The following is a 6,099-nucleotide window of genomic DNA, read 5'->3' on the forward strand; positions in this document are numbered from 1 at the left end:
GTAATTACAATCTCTAACTCAAAGCAGTTCGAAAGAAGACCGACATACTTGTATTTAGCGGCACTAGATAATAAGGCCCAATATATTTATTGAAATAATATCATTACGGACGTATAAAATGAAACCGCGGCCATTATTTCATATGTAGTTGCAAACAAATACAGGCAAGATAAGTAAAAGTCAGAACTCCCTACTATAGTGTAAGAACTTATTCGCATCTGTACTGTTACACCACTAAAAAATGGCGCACAATCATACTCGAAGCTGTGGCTCCGATGCGCATGCGTGTGTGACGAGTACTCCCGCACACCGGTATCTAATATATTCAAGACGAGTATAAAACAGATAGCGGAACAACGGCTAAACGACCGAGAACCACATAGGAGCAGGCGTACCCGTGGATTTCCTCTACACAGATCAGTACAAAGGTGAGCGATAGGGACCTTATTTTCCAATATGGGAGCAAGTTTAACCCTTCCCTAATTTGCAACAGAGGGACCTTTATTTTTAAACGGGAGTAGCGTTAAACCCTTTCGTTATCTGCAATGCAGGTGGAGCGTTCTGTATTTAAAACATGTACCCTAAAGTTCCACCGAGCGTAATTTAAGGCCGATTTGTCCATAGGTGGCACTCTTTTATATATTGAATCTTATTCACCCTAAAAAGGAGGAGTATGTAGTGTGCTTCAAGTAATGAGAAAACGAGGGCCACTGTTATTGACAAAAGGGAATAGCTAAAAGAGGAGAATGCAACAGGCTGGGGGGCCTCTACCTTTGATAACTAGATAGAGCCTCCGTTAAGCCACAATAGATACTAGCCCTTCCTTATCCCTAGTAAAGATAAAGTAGTCCAGCCCACTTAGACAGGACTTCTTCCTAACGAGAGGAGACAAGTAAATATCCCCCGTACAGGCTAGAAATATTAGTACTCAATAATGCACTCCGTATTTATATTTAAAAAGTGGTTTTCACTATCAGTGATATCTAGAGTAAGGACAACCTCTTTTTTAATTTACCTTCTATATAGATAAAGCATTACTCATAACAAGTAATTCACCGCTATCCAAAGGTGTTGGAATAACGGAATAAAGGAGAAGAATACCACGGGGAAGAGGCTACCTCCCACATTCACAGGTATGATTTCAGCCACCCCCGAGCTTTAATAGAGGGACATAGAGCTTAGATTAAAGGAGCGATACAAAACCATGGCCCTAATCGCCACAAACCTATTGATATCACCCTACACAGGGTCCTACTTACAGAAGGTGATAATCCAGTATCCAGAGGATGTGTAACCATACTTGAACAGGAAAGAGGCTATCTCCCATGTCCAAAGGTATGAATTCAGCTACCACTAAGCCTTAACAGAGGGATATATAGTTTTAATGAAAGGAGCCATATAAAACCTTAACCTTAATTGCCACAAAATTGTTGATATCACCCTCTACAGGGTCCTACATACGCAAGGTGAAAATCTAGTATCCAGAAGATGTGTAACCATACTTGAATTTGATTAGAAGCCAAGGCAAAGAAATCTTCCTTTCACGGTAATACAGCAGAATATCTCGTATACACCTAGCTGTTTTGTGTCTATAGAGAGCTAGCATCTGCAGGCCTTTTTACGCCTTAGCCCTATATTTAAAAGCTTTGCAAACAATAATACTTTACTTTTCCAGACCACGTACATTCCAGAGACATTTATCAAGGACTTAGTCCAACGCGGATCTGATGCCTTTCTGATCTATAAAGAAATAGACCTTCTTGAAGGTCAGTAATAATAGGAATGAATGGTTTGCATGAGTGTCTGAGTGTATTCATACCAAACTAGTCATTAACTAGGTTATAACGGAGGGGGAAAAGAATGAGGCATTAGGGACACGAGGGCTAGCCTTTAGAATCCCAGTGTTTTATGTATAAACAAACGGAATATAAGGTGAAAATGTATATACCTTGCATTTTAATTAAGATATATGGTACAATGTATGTAGTAACTACAACATCATGGAAATAGGCATGCTCTTTTCTCTAATATAGAAATGCCCTTAAAAATGTATTGAACCAATCCTTTTCTTACATACAGGAAGGACACATGATTGTAACCCCAAGGGACTTCGAATTTTGTCCTGAGGAAGGTGCGCCGATATCCAAAGGCAGTGACACCGAAACGCGTCGACGCATTTTTTCTTGTTTATAGAATTCAAGCCCAGTAAATCTCTGGTAAAAGATCAAAAGTAAAAAACGAGATTTGTTCCAAAAACATCATAAGGGCTTCATGAATCTTACAATCAGGACCGGAAACGGTTGTTTTTGACTCTTGGGGGTTCCGTTTCGTTTCATTTTGGATACACATAAGTGGTATTATTTTCCTTAGATCTAGTCGGAATTAAGGTAGTTAGGATTTGTTGACATCTGCAAATGTGCCACTCCTTGTGTTGATTTATTAGCATATAGTGATTAACTAGTTTGCAATTTCGTTTTTTATTTACTGTATGAAATGTTTTTCTCCTTGTTTTTAATGACAAAATTTACTATGTAATGTATTGTGTTTTATCTATTTATGTGTTTTTTTTAATAAAAAAGTCTGTGAACGGTATAAAATACATGCCCCAAGGGGTCCTTCTTGGGAACTTGGAGTACGACGGCACCCCGTTAGTCCTTAGGGCGGTTGTAAACCTGAACAACCGGGGGCTTGCCTTATAGGCTCCGCCCAGCTGGGGAAGGTGTGAGTCACTCTCGCTTGTTCAGAGGGCGGAGTTGGTGGACGATAGGTTCATCGGTGGGAGGAGTAGATCTCCTCCCAGGTACAACACCGGGCTATGGCCGCTCGTGTTTCTCTTGGCTGAACTTCAGGTGCCCTGCAACGAGGGGTTGCGGGGCGGACGGGATCGCCTGTAAGATAGCCCACCTTTTATTTGTATATCAAATAAACCTGCAGCTTCATCTTTCCAATATCATTTTGTCTGTGTATTATTGTGGAATATTGTGGGGCTGTGGGCAGCGGTGCACAGGTGGAGATACTATGACAAGGCAGTTGTGTGCGGCCCACCTTTATTACCTGCTCTGTCAATGCGACGCTGGTGGTATCTCCCACTACTTTAAGTACTGCCAAAAGTATTCCTGCGTATAGTGGTCCAGTTGGGGGCAAAGGGGAAGTGAATGTGTGTTTTAAAGTAAACTGTGAGGCTTAAGTCTTATGCTGCTTATTCACACAACTGATTGAACTGTATAGGTGCAGACATGCGCGCACATGGAGAGCCATTTGTAACTGATTAAATCCATTTAAAGATGGGCGCTAGCAAATACAGTGGCAGGGTGTTTGGAGCATGACGTATTGGGAGAGGAAGTCGACACTAGGGACTACTAAATTATTGAGAGAGTGGGGTGGGTCCAAAGGAAGAGCGGGATGGGGGGAGGGAGAGACACACTGATGTTCTGTAATGCAAGGAGAGGATACAACGGAAAATATGGTGAGACCGAAATGCTCCTTGGACGGGGAGAATGCAAGAAAAGGAAGTAAAGCCACCGATGAACGAGCCTGAAGAATTAAATGATAGACTAGAAAACCAATGGATTATAAATTTCCAAGATTATTACGCTACGCAGCGCAGCGCAGCGCAGCGGCTGCAAGTGGTGCGTTAGAAAGAGAGAGCAGGACAGCCCCATATTTACACAAATATATCACTCTCCTTTCCTCTCCCTAGCGCTGGTGCAACAATGTGCTGCTGAGTGCCACGGACATACCTTTGTGCAAGGGTGTCTCTGTGAGTCTAGCATAGGTTTTGAACTGAAAGGGTCCTGTTACAGTACAAAATACCAGCAAAGACAGAAGTCCTTGTTCAAATAGTGGTAGGCTAGAGTGGCCAGACGGAAAAGTGCTAGACGGGGTAGGAGATGTATAGATGGTTCTCCCTGTGCTCTTTTACTCATAACAAACTATATAAGCAGGCAAAAAAACGAACATTCACACAAAATTAGCCAAAAGTATACTCAAAAGGGGTCAGTTGTTGTTGGTTGCAAAAATTAATACAATTTATTACCTCCCAACATGGGTTACATTCTAAAACATAATAAAAACATTAGGATTAAAAACCACCAGCAGTGGTGAGACAATGAATATATAGTTGAATCAAAAGTGAACAAAACAGTTGACGCGGCGTTTCGGTGTTTTCAAAATCTTCACACCTTCTTCAGGACTTTTGTAACAAATTGACTCAATATCTATAAGGTTAAAAAAATACATTTTACTATGTGATTTAATATTTATTAAAAAACCAACAACCCTACATGACCATTGCCTTGCTAAACAGTGTATACATTCCTGATATTCTTTAGTACATATCTCATCTATAACCCCTAAACAGAAATTTCTTCATGGAAAAAAGAGACAAAATCTCTTTAACGCTTAGTCGCGGCATCTCGTTGGATTACTCTATGTGCATTCTATTTTAATTAAGAAGTTTTGTTCATGAATGAGTCTACAACTGGCAAATGTATGATATTACCTGATTTCAATGCGCAAAAGGATTCTAATTTCCTTCCATCAAGAATTGGATAGCTTGTATTATTGGTCTTTTCGCAGGTTGTTTAAAGATAAGTATAAAGTGCTACTTAGTGATAGTGCCCTATTATGACGTTGTCCAAACAAAACATTTTTATTATGCATCTGTGGCCAGGGATTACCTTCACGGTCGATGGAGTCAAGCCTGCGAGTGCACGGAGGAACCACCGTAAATATCAGGGTTAGGTCCTTTGTCTCTTTGGATCTAAAGGGGTCATATAGATCCAATATTATTTGTTAGCTGTGCATATGGGCTACATTTTTATCTTTGTCAATATCATGCCCAAAATATACTAACCTGTTTACATTTATTCAATAGATCTTGAGAATATGGATCAAGAGGGCGACACTCTCTTTATCACAGACTTCACCTTCTTACTTTAGTGAAGAAATCTATAGAGAAAAGAATATTGCTTAGGGTCCTAACTAATGTATGGTCACATTTTAGATAGTATTTCTAAATCTTTGAAGCGGTGTCTTGCTGGTAAAGATTTATCTAATTTCATGCGGTTAAAAGATTTTTATCCTTATTCTTTTGGCTATGGGCTAATTTGCCATTCAATACCATGTTTTAACTTAACTTAATGGATAATTATATATAAAACCGCAGTATTACGGTGTCTCAAGTACCCAAGTTATAATATTACAGCGTTTTATGACCACCATTCTTAACTGTTTTGAGTCAAATACTCAAACTACAAGTAACCCAGTTGTACCTGTGTCTGGAAACGATCTATACAGCATTATTGGGGCACCTAGGGTATTAGTGGGGATTAACGATATCCTAATCTTTGCGAGCATTTTGCCTACCTTGTTTTTAAAATCCGGCCTCCCTGCTCCTCCGTGCTGCAAACTTCATGGCAATTCGAAGTGGAATGGGCCTGAATTGGGCCCGACTTTTTATGCTACCGCTGCCTATGTTTACCCGGAAGTAGTACGGGTGATGTGAAAATTCAATGTGTATTTTTTTATTCCTCAAAGGGTAGCGACATGCAAATATGATGTTGCTATTTAAATTCACTTGATCTCCAACATTGTTTTTATAAAGACGTTTTTATAGACAAAGGGGCCCGATATTCGTTGGTTTGACGGGTGACTAACCCGGAAGTGCATCGATTAGATCTTCAATGCGGCGCAATATAAGCCCCTTTATTTACGTGAACGGACGATATGTCCCCTTTACCGAGATAACAATAACGATTTTATAAAGACTGTTGAATCCATGTGAATAATGTGACTTACATTTGGGACATCCTGGTTATGTATCGGCCATATTGGATTGGGACGCGTCAATTGGGATGTATCGGCCATTATACATTGGGACGAGTTGGGTGAAGTGTCTCGGACATTTTAACTAGGGGTAGATAGGAAACTCACTCGGGATTCTAATAAGAATTTCTTCCACACCAACATAATATCCATTGATTTTTGAACAATAAACAATATATTGCGCAATGCACACCAATGACATTCTATGTCATATTTTTAACAACTTATAGTGTGTACAGTGTATTTGGCTAAGGATAGATAGGAGACTCACGT

This window comes from Lissotriton vulgaris, chromosome 4_1 (genome assembly GCF_964263255.1).
Source record: "Lissotriton vulgaris chromosome 4_1, aLisVul1.2, whole genome shotgun sequence".
Lineage (NCBI taxonomy): Eukaryota > Metazoa > Chordata > Amphibia > Caudata > Salamandridae > Lissotriton > Lissotriton vulgaris.